The sequence below is a fragment of the Onychostruthus taczanowskii genome, unplaced genomic scaffold (assembly GCF_017590055.1).
Source record: "Onychostruthus taczanowskii isolate IOZ18803 unplaced genomic scaffold, ASM1759005v1 scaffold15, whole genome shotgun sequence".
In the NCBI taxonomy this organism is placed as follows: Eukaryota; Metazoa; Chordata; class Aves; order Passeriformes; family Passeridae; genus Onychostruthus; species Onychostruthus taczanowskii.
Window position 1 is genome coordinate 8360213 of NW_024498685.1, and position 11496 is coordinate 8371708.

Here is an 11496-nt window from a genome sequence, read left to right on the forward strand (position 1 = left end):
GGCTTTGTTTCCCTGGCTTTTTGGGTCTTGCCCAAAAAATTATTGAATTTTTATTTCCCAGCAGGGAATTGGATTTGCTAAAATGTCACCACCAATCTCTTAATTAGCCCCTCAAAACACCATATTGTCTCTTGGTCCTCAGTGGGAAAGAATATGAGTTGAAATGGAGTTTTTTTCTAAAATAACAAAGCCAAATATATCCTAAACAAAAAAAAAAATCACAATTGCAAAGTCAGAGGTCATGTGGGCAATCTTTTACACAAGCACTTTGAAATATCAACTGACTAAGAAGTTTGATAGTTGATGGAAATAACAGTAAATGCAATTCTTACAAAAGGATTGAAGTTTGCATTAAAAATAAACTTTTTGATTAATATGGATAAAAAAGGAAAAAATCTCTCCTAGTGGTCTACAAGATGTGTTGCCTCCAGTTGTTAATCTATTAATTTATGTAAAGTTAGGCCTGAAACCTCTTTCCTGTATTTTCTATTTATTTTTTCCAATTCTGCTAAAATCAAGATGCCTCAAACAGAGGCTTCTGTTCTCCCCAGTGAGGAGGATGTTGGAAGATGTATCAGAACTCCCATTTTTTAATACTCATGGAACGAACGAGCACAACTGTCATTTTTGTTGTCCCTTAATAGGATTGTCCTTGCCATAAACTATTTCTGATGTGCTCATCTCCAGCACAACAATGACCAAAGGTGGCTATCTAATTTAATTAGAAAATTTATAGAGGATTTGCAGGTGTCATGCATAAGGAATGTTCATCTCCAGGCATCAAAGAGGTCTGGAAGACATAACACCCATTTCCCTGAGGAGACAGATCTCCTCAACATCTTATAGGGTCAGTACAGTAGAGGATCTATGTGAATTATTAATGGTTTCTTCCCTAAAATGTTCTAAAACCAAAAATTTTGTGTTAACTTGAAAAGTTTTTGTTGGCAAAGAAAGGCAAAAATTACCAGTTGAGGACAAGTTGACAAGCTTTGTCCAAAATTAAACTAGATGTTTCTTTTTTTTCTTTTTTTCTTTTTTTTTCTTTTGTGAGTCTTTTAATTCTTTTAATTCTTTAATTCTTTTAAAAAATTGAGAAAAGGAAAATGTGGCATATTTCTGCATTCTTCCCTAGATTGAGGAGGCAGTAAAATCTCAATAAAACATTCCTCAACTAATATATAATCCCTAAATAGAGATCACAGATTTTTCCAAAGAAGCCACAGTTCCAAGTTAAAATTCCAAGTCAGGGATACATCTGTTCAGTTTGGTTTCTGCTAGCTCAGTTGGAAAAATGTCTTTGGTGCCATTTTCAAGATTCTGGTGTACATTATTAGAACTCTATCATCATTCTAATGGCAATTACTCACTACAAAGTGGGGTCATTAACCCTAATTCATATTTACAAATACACCAAATACACATACAAGCAGAGCTTTGAGGTGAATCTTGTTCTGAAAAAGTGGAATATTTTGTCATGGTGGGATGTCTCAGCAGTCCAAAAGTGCTTACAGTACTGTTCCACTCAGTCTCTAGTTCCAAAACAGGTCAGGACTGTCAGTTTTTCTCATTCTCTGACTGTAATGTAAATTCTGCTCTCCCAGACTTCAAGTAAAAGATTCGTTTGTACCGAGTTTTCAGCCCTTTCCAGCAGTAACCATCTTAATTTAAAAAATACTAATTACTTGAACTATTTTTTGCATGTAAGCTTTTCCTCATGACAGAAACAGATGCCATCATTTTGCCTGTCTCTCCATAAACTTCTAGGAAGCCATCAGGTTTATTAGCATTTTCTAGGAAACTATTTCTTCATGAATATCAGGTTATGCTGTGATCTGCAGCTGATATTTGGTGGAAATACAGCACCTCATTCTCCCACGGTGCAACTGTGGGCACATTACCAGAGCCTCTGTGAAGTGGAGCTTCGTATCTGCCTTTTGTGTGGGGTTTTTTTAATTGTTTTTGTTGTTTTCCATCATCTCTCTTGCAAACGTAAGAGTTGATATTCTAAGCCTGTAGTCTTTTGAGAACACTGAAATTCTATCTGCTGTTGGCTGAAGGAAGCTAGGGGGAAATCAACAGAAACCACCATTTTCTAGCCAGCATTTGCTGCCAGTTCTGAGCCAAAAAACTCAAGCCACTGTGCATGAAATGCTCTGCATAGCTGGTGATTTAACCTGGTAGCCAAGGCAGATGAACATTTCATTATTAATCTTCATTTGTTTCTGTGATTTTTATTGTGTCCTAGTTACTAACCACAGAACTTAAAAAGGGTTTTTTTTGAAATGACATTAAGCAGACTTTATATATTCATTAAGTTGAAGACATGCTAAATCAAGGGTAGACTTCTCAATACACAAAAATATCATAGCTGTCATGGTCCAAACTTCCAGAAACATCAAATACTTTGCAATCAGTTGAGCAAAAGTTCTTGAACTTTTATGCCTTTTATTAAACATGGCTGCGTTTGGATATATTCATAAAACTCTGAGGCGGAAGAAGGGCGAGGATTCCTTTTGTCAGTCCACTTCCCCATGAATATCCATCATAATGGCATTTTCATTTTATGTATCATAGCTAGTCCTGTTCTAACCCAGCTTTTCCTTAGCCACTCCTTTCCTAACTTCCTTTGGCTACAGCAATCTGTAAGTCTGACCACTGCTAGTCTCCCACCCCAAGTAAACAGGTTTGGCGGATCTTGTCTCCTCTCCATTATTTCCAAGAACTCTAAACCTTTAATATAGTTAACAGTCTAACAGCCTGTTTTCTTTTTCCACTCTCTCATCTTCTGCACCATTTTCCTTGGCACCAACTTGGCTTTCCCTAGCAAGATTCCTGGTGAATCCAGGCTCACAGAGGGCCAGCTGTATTATTTCTGTGTTCCTGGCAGAGGCTGGTGTTAATGAAGGTCAAAGGAAGATGGAAGATGTTGAACTTCCTCAGCAAACATACTTTGCCTGAGTAGATTTCCTCAAAAGCCCTTTGGATTGTGGGGCTGTACAAATATTAACCGATGGGAGAGGTCCAGGCATAACATGTTCAATTTCTTTACTCTTCATATCTGGTTCCTGTGGGATAAATGGAGCCTCTCTGGTAGTACAGGGTTAATCTGTCTTCTTCTTTTCTCAGCAAGGTGAGGGTCCTTTTGTTCCATCTCATGGCACAGGGGTTCCACTGGTGCTAACTCTAATTCATGTGGTGGTAAACAGGTCTGTGAAAATGCCACTTGCTGGGGTTCCCTGAGCCAGAGGAGGCCATTTCCCCCACGGCTGAACTCTGGCTTTAAATGCTTGAAATAACATTGATGCTCTCAAGAGTTAAGGATCTGGGCCCCTGCCTGTGTTCTTTGTGCATGAGCTCTTGCTGACCACGAGTTCTCCTGGAGTGTGTCATTCAGCTCAGTTCAGTTCTAGATGAGACATGCTAAATGTCACGTCAGCTCAGGAGCTTTCCAGGAGCCACCAGCTGATACTGACTGTATCTCCTTTGGTTGTATACTCATCTACAGGTAGACATTTAGATTTCTGTCATCATCTCAGAGCTGAGCCCTGCCATGAGTCTCCCTTTTACCTTCCAAAGCTGGTTTCAACATAAGCATCTGGAATTTGACTTAATGGAGACCATTAGTCTTCACCTGATATTTGCAGAAAGCTGTTTACAGCCCTGCTGCTTGCTAAAGAATCTCTTCCTTGAGAGATGGGTTTGCCTGGTCAATTTGGAAAGCAGGAACCTTCCCTGTCTCCCTTTGCTCCACTTCATGCCTGCAAAAACACTATCAGCAACCAAAAATCTGTGGGCCTGTCTTGCTTGACATTCATCTTTCCCTCTCACAAGGTAATGGAACAGAATAGTAGAATCTTTAAGGTTGGAAAGGAGCTCCAAAATCATGGAGTCCAAACTTAGAAGACCTTTGAGCCCAACAATCCCCATTTTAGGGTATAAGCCATAAAGAGGTCCCTGCCACCTGCAGTGCTAATTAGAGTTTGATGTCTTCTAGAAAACTTGTAGCCTTGCCTATTTCTGTGGACTTCTAGCCAACAGATACAGGCTGCATTCAGCTTCTGGGCACTAGTGTGCTAGAGACCACAAAAGCAAAAAGCCACACAGCTTTCAAAATGTTGTAATATTACCAGGGTTATTTATTTTTCTCATTGTACTGATTCAAAATACTGTCTAGTCCAAGGGGGATGGGTAAAGACAAGTTAAAATGTGAGTCAGTTATAGAAGTAATTGATTCTGATGTATCTCTTAACTTAGACTTTTTTCTTTTTCCCAGAAATCAAGGTTTGGCATAATGGTATTTTTCCCTAAGAAATTGTATTTTTGCTTTTAATAGATTATGAAAGAAGCAGTTGAACAAAGTAATATAAATAGGGAAAGTGAATTACTGAGCTTAAGGGGTATCTAAGAAATTCACTGGGGATTTTCAGTCAGTATTAAGGAAAACCTCTTCCAAAGCTGTGACAGCAAGAATAAAAAGATTTTTAAAAGTTAACAAGCATTTAAAAGAGTCAAACTGTTAAGCTTTTTACAAATGAATGCTTATTTTTGTCCTCATTTAACTTTGCTCTGCAGAAATTGTGATATATATTTGCTAAGGTGGTTTGGATAGCTCTGAGCCATAAAACTCAAGTTCTGCACAATAGTCAATATTTTCTCTGTTGTCTGAGAATAACATATTTTCCTCACAGTAACCTACTTACACACCCACAGAATCAGCCCCAGAGTCATCAAACCAAATACCTTTAAACTTCACTTATTACTGGGGTAGAGGGACCAAATGAAACATTTTTCCAGAAAAAAATTATCTCTGAAATGTTATTGAAAGATTTGAGAGTTTGAGGAGTTTAGAGCTAATTCTTTTTGGAGTACTTGAAGGTTCTCAGTAACCATTGATATCATCTGTGGGCTTTGTGTTGGTGGATTTATCCATGGGTGGAAAATCCATTGGAATTATCTGGGTTTCTGGATCATTTGTGCTGGAGATGTGCAACACTCATGCTCATGAGCCATATTCCATCTAAAAGCAATATATTTTCATTTTTCTTGCAGCTTTTGTGCCTGTCACCTACTGGATACAGCTGCCAGGTAACCTGTTGTAGTGGTTTTGGTTTGTTAATTTGAGACTTTTTGGTTAATGTATTAATGAGCGGGGTGGGTTTAATATTGGTTAATTATTAGTGTAATTATTAGAATGTGGGGTTCTTTTTTGTTGTTGTGATATAGGATTAGGAGAAAGATAAAGTTGGCTTAAAATTTTAAAAGGTAGAAAGAAAAATTTATTAATAGTAATTAAGAGTAATAACAATTAGAATAAATTTTTAGGACGTTTTTTCTTTTTACAACTTTTTTTTAATTGTTAATGTAAAGTAACAAAACTTTAAATTTTAGTTAGTTTACTATTTTTAAAATATTTTTTTAAGTTATTTAGGGAAAAAACTCTCTTTTGTTAATGTTATGGAGATTTTTCTGTAAGAAAATAGGTTTTGGGTTTTTTTTATTAATAATAGTTGTTTGGGGAACTTTGTAATTATGAATTTTTTTATTAGTTTTTTTATAGTTGTGCTTATGAGTTATGTTAACTTATGAGGTATTGTTTTAAAGATGAGTTGTTTAAAATTTTGAAATTTTTATTTTTGGGAGTATAGGATTTTTATTGTTTATTTTGTTTTAAAATTTTATAGGATTATAGTTACTTTAATATTTGTTTATTTTGGTATTTTTGTTTTATATTAATTTGAACTTTTTAATTTTTTCATGTTTTTATGTGTTATAGGGAAAAAAAGAGGGTTTTTTATATTTTTATAAGAGGATTTTAGGTATGGAGGTTTTTGTTTGATGTTAATTTGAACTTTTTATTTTTTTGGTTTTATGTGTTATAGGGAAAAAAGAGGGGGTTTTATATTTTTATGAAATTATTTTAGTTTAAAATTAAAGGTTTTTTTTTTAATTTGGGATTTTTTTATTGACTTTGGTGTTTTTATGTTGCTTTTTTACACTGTATTTTGTTTCTTTTTTTTACTTGAGGGAGTAATGAAGTACTGAAAGAGTTAATATTTTGTTTGGGGTTTGTAGATGGTTACTTGACCAGTTTTGTTGGTGAGTTCAGGAACACAGAGCTTGAAGGGAGAGAAAGTTATGTGGTTTGATGGAAGAGACATCTATTAGCATGGTTTTGCTGTTATTTTTTTCTTTTTGTTTGGGGTTTTTTCACCAATTAGTATTATTCAGTTGCTTCATATATTTAGGGACAGCAATAATTTATTTAATGTACAGCTTTGGTTTTGGGTTTTTTTTATTAATAATAGTTGTTTGGGGAACTTTGTAATTATGAATTTTTTTATTAGTTTTTTTATAGTTGTGCTTATGAGTTATGTTAACTTATGAGGTATTGTTTTAAAGATGAGTTGTTTAAAATTTTGAAATTTTTATTTTTGGGAGTATAGGATTTTTATTGTTTATTTTGTTTTAAAATTTTATAGGATTATAGTTACTTTAATATTTGTTTATTTTGGTATTTTTGTTTTATATTAATTTGAACTTTTTAATTTTTTCATGTTTTTATGTGTTATAGGGAAAAAAAGAGGGTTTTTTATATTTTTATAAGAGGATTTTAGGTATGGAGGTTTTTGTTTGATGTTAATTTGAACTTTTTATTTTTTTGGTTTTATGTGTTATAGGGAAAAAAGAGGGGGTTTTATATTTTTATGAAATTATTTTAGTTTAAAATTAAAGGTTTTTTTTTTAATTTGGGATTTTTTTATTGACTTTGGTGTTTTTATGTTGCTTTTTTACACTGTATTTTGTTTCTTTTTTTTACTTGAGGGAGTAATGAAGTACTGAAAGAGTTAATATTTTGTTTGGGGTTTGTAGATGGTTACTTGACCAGTTTTGTTGGTGAGTTCAGGAACACAGAGCTTGAAGGGAGAGAAAGTTATGTGGTTTGATGGAAGAGACATCTATTAGCATGGTTTTGCTGTTATTTTTTTCTTTTTGTTTGGGGTTTTTTCACCAATTAGTATTATTCAGTTGCTTCATATATTTAGGGACAGCAATAATTTATTTAATGTACAGCTTTGAGTGTTTGAGATATCTGCAAATTGTAGTCCATCATCACTACTGGTGATCACTTGTAAAAAAATCTATACTTTGAGTAAGATTTTTCCAGTGTTCAAGTGGATTTAAAGCCACAACATTCTTCATACATAAACTTTCCTGCTAATTATTGTTTATTTTGTTTTAAAATTTTATAGGATTATAGTTACTTTAATATTTGTTTATTACTTTGAGTAAGATTTTTCCAGTGTTCAAGTGGATTTAAAGCCACAACATTCTTCATACATAAACTTTCCTGCTAAGCACTTTAGTGATACTTCAGATGGGCAGAAATTGCAGTTGTTCCCTAGAAATACCAAACTAACAGAAAGCTGCAGCAGGCAGGCTGTGCAGTTTAGCACCACTGTCTTAGGTTACAATGGAAGATGTAACCAAAAGTATTCTGTCACCATCTGTTAAATCCAGGCAATGTTCTTTATCTCTTCCATGACACATCCCTGATAACTCCCTCTGGAGGGGCATCTTCTGTTAATGGGCCATCAAACCTCACTGCATGACTCATGAAATTGCATCATCCCATTGTGAGATGCTCTGCCCAGGGGGAGAAACCAGGAATTCCTATCTGGAATAATCTGAAATTTGGAAGCCATGGGCAGCCTTACCTACTGGACTCCCAGAGCTACCTAACCACCACCAGACCTTCGGAGGAAGAGCCAACCCTTCTGCAGGATCATTGCTTCAGCAGAACCACGTCTATTACTTCAATTGCAGACACCATTTAATGGGACTGCTTCCATCACCATGACCAACAGGCCATCAGGTCGTACTCCGACTCTTGTCAGTGTGCCTGTACTTTTACAGTGTTCCTGTACACATTTATTTTAATTTTCTAATTGAATTGTTTGAATCTCTCACTGCTTTCAAACTAGTATGCACACTGCCCAGAGGAAACCTGGTGCACAAACGGTACTCAGTGCTGAGGTGGCCATCTCTGAGTTTAGCTCATTTCTGCTCAACTTAATACTTAAAATCTGTGGATATTTGTGGTCTGAGGTCTTCAGCTGCCATCAGCACCACTCTTTGACTCGGCTAGGTAAGAATAGATCAGCTACTCAAGAGAGGCACGTGTTTGATGAGAAACATTAGGACAGTGGGAAATACAAAGGGCAAGGAGAAAATGTTAATTTTTGGAGCAGGATTTGAAGAGTGTATCATGGTGTGGGTCATTTGTCAGAGACATACAGATGACACAGCTCTCAAAGGTCCTTGTGACAAACAGCCTTGAGTTTTTTCTCGCAGATCATTTTATGGGAGCTCCAAATTTCCCTCATTTACACGCTTGATTGGTTGAGGTCTTAGCACCATCCAGCTCTCTGGCCAGTGACACATCTGCATTTAGGGCTGAATGATGTTCGCTGAGGGTCCCTGTGTAGATTTGAATCAAATCTACCCTTGTTCACCCAAAGGACTTGGGAACTTGTTTGCTTCTAAGCTGGTTGAGTTTGGGGGGCAGCTTCAGATCAGCTGCATGTCACAACAGTGTGCAGTAAGGAAGACTGGAGTCTCTCCTTGAGTGAGCAAGCATCTTGTGTGCTCAGTGGCATGGGTTTTTGTTGGAAATCACTGTAAAAATTCTGCCAAATATGAGGGAAGCTACAAAGTGTTTTTGGTTTTTTTTGTTTTTTTTTTTTTTACACCAGTGGGTGTTATGAGGGAAGCTACAAAGTGGTTTTTTTTACAGCAGTGTGTGATGTCCTTGGGATGCAGCAGCTGTCCTGGGGCAGCCTCCTTCCATGAGGCAGAAACTTGGAGGTGGTTTGGAGGACACTAGGAGGACGCCTCCGATTTTTGTGGCTGGTGTCTGCTGTGGTATACACACATTGGTATGGACATGTACTTTCAGTTCAGAAAAAGTCTCTGTTGAGTAATATCTTATATGTCCTGGTTTTTTGAGAAGAATACTGTATCTGCCATCCAAGAGGAGCAGTTTTAAATTCTGTTTTATAGAGAAATTATTCACATTTCTCTGTTTTTTCAGCCAGTTTTGCATGCTTTCATGCTTATTTTTTGGTAGGACTTTTTGTGCTATGTTTAAATATAGAATTATGTTTATTCTGATTTTTGTAGTGAAAGCTGTTTTGTTATGATGAAATAGGCTTTTTTATACCTAGAAATAATGGTTCATCTGCAATGTAGGCAGCCTAAGATTTATAGGGTCTTTAAATACTCATTTTCTTAAGCACTTGGCTTTTTAAATGAGGTGATAAGATAATTTTGTTACTCACCCAGATATAAGGGAAGGGATTTAGACCAGTGCTTTGTTCTTCAGCATAGTTTTTTTTATCTACCTTTCACCTGACTGGAAATATCTCCATGCATTTGAAAAAGGTATGTTTGTGCCATTAACTTGTTTTATGATGTACCTGTATAAAGGCAGGAATTTCAATACATGTAAATGCATCACACTATATACAACTTCCCTGGATTTGGTTTCAACGGATAATGCCTTTTTGACTTTGTCATTTTTTAGGAAGGAAACTGAGAGGTAGAAGTCTCATTTACCAAATGGGGGAAATTTTATATGTTGTTCATTGGGTTTTTTTTAAAAGTAAATTAATTTTATTCATAAGCTTGTAATGGAAATACTTTCAACAATTTTCAAAAGTACAGAAAATGTTTTAAAACATTTTTATCCATGCTTGGGAAGCTTGCTCCTCTAGGCATCATTATTGAGATAACAGTCCTGTTTTATAGTTTGTTTATAATATGATATACTATGAGATCAGTGGATAGGCAGAAGAGCAGAGCAGCAGATTAATAAAGGAAGAGGACTTTTAATGAACTTCAACCTAGGAAAATATTAAACTTTTACAACACTCTAAAGGTGTCATGGTACTGAAAATATCTGTTGGGTGTGTTAAATCCCTGTGTGTGTTTGGGATACCCATATGATCTCTGTAGTATTTTCCCCTACATGATAAACTTTATAAAAAAGTTTTTTTCAGTGGGAAAAACTTTTACCTGTGGAACTGCAAGTTCCATTTTTTGAAAAATACTTGTTTGTTTACTTTTTTTCCCTGAGAGAGCATGAGAAAATGTGTCTCTTTAATCATAAAGTAAATCAATCATTTTGTGTTTAAATTGTTGAACTTCCTGAAGAACAACTTTATACACAGTTAGGGGTAAATCTTACTTTATATTGATGAGAGACTGTTCCTCACCCCTGCAGTATTCATTGTTCTAAGTGCTCCTCATTTACACTTGAGGATCTTGCAGTTTCACACAATCCTCCTTAAAAGAAATCACTGATAAAACTGATAGATCTTTCTGGTATCACTCTGAGTTGAATTGAATCTCCAGAAAGTCTGCAAAATATCCTTAACAGTTTTGTTTAAGCATTATATATTGTTGTCAAATGTAGCTGACAGGTGTGATTTTCAGGAGATGTATTTAAGATGGGATGGGGAAGAGTTGAAAGGAACGTTAAGGAGGTGTTTCTAAATTGGTGGAAACTTAGAACAACATTTTAAACCTAAAACAAGTGTAGGTATTTCTTTGTGAGGTTTGTTCAATGACTCAGTAGTGGGCTTTCACTGTTTATCTCCTCACAGCTAGGGTAATTTTCTTTCCATGCTTGTTTCAGGCTGATGAGGCAAGGAGTTCAGAAAGGAAGCTTCTAGCAGAAGTTACTGTTGTCAGCTGTACCCTCTGTAACACCAGTTTTCCCTTCAGTCTCTTCAGCCAAGTCATGGTTTAGCCCCATGTTGCATCACAGAGATCACTGGGAAGCAGACTGAAAACTTCTATTTAAAAAATCCCCAAACAACCAACACAAGAAAATACAAAATATTGATCATAAATTAATGAGAAAAGAGAATTCATCTGATTTTCCCCTGATAAGGCTGTCTTCTGTGGGTGTCTTCAAGAAGGCATTCAACCACTTGTCTGTGTGCAGCTAGCATTGTAAGCCTTGATGAGTAAAAAAAAGCTGAGTTTTATAAACACTTCAATTTGTACTGTTGCCAGAAGAGAAAAGGTAGTTCTACTGCCTATTTCCAGTTCAAGCTGTTGTTTCCTCTTTGCTGGCAGATGTTTTTTCCAGCTGACATTGGAGAACTGGTTTGGATTAATACTAACTTGTTTATTTCTTTGCCAGGATGGTTGCTGCTCAGGTGAGTTTCCTGATCAGGTTCCACCACCTGGCTGCTGAAACAACTCTGCCAGTTCAGGGGGTGGCATCACAAAGCCTGGGATAGAGCTCTAAACTGAAGCTGTTTTTGTTTAGATCACCCTGGTTAGTAATAGAAGAATATGAATTATGAATGCACAGATTTCAGCTGGACAAGTAACAGAGGGTATGTGTAAATTAATTATGGAGCTGGATACTGTCCACAACACATGCAATGTTTGTGTGCATTATTTCAGAAGATGTCTTTAATTCTG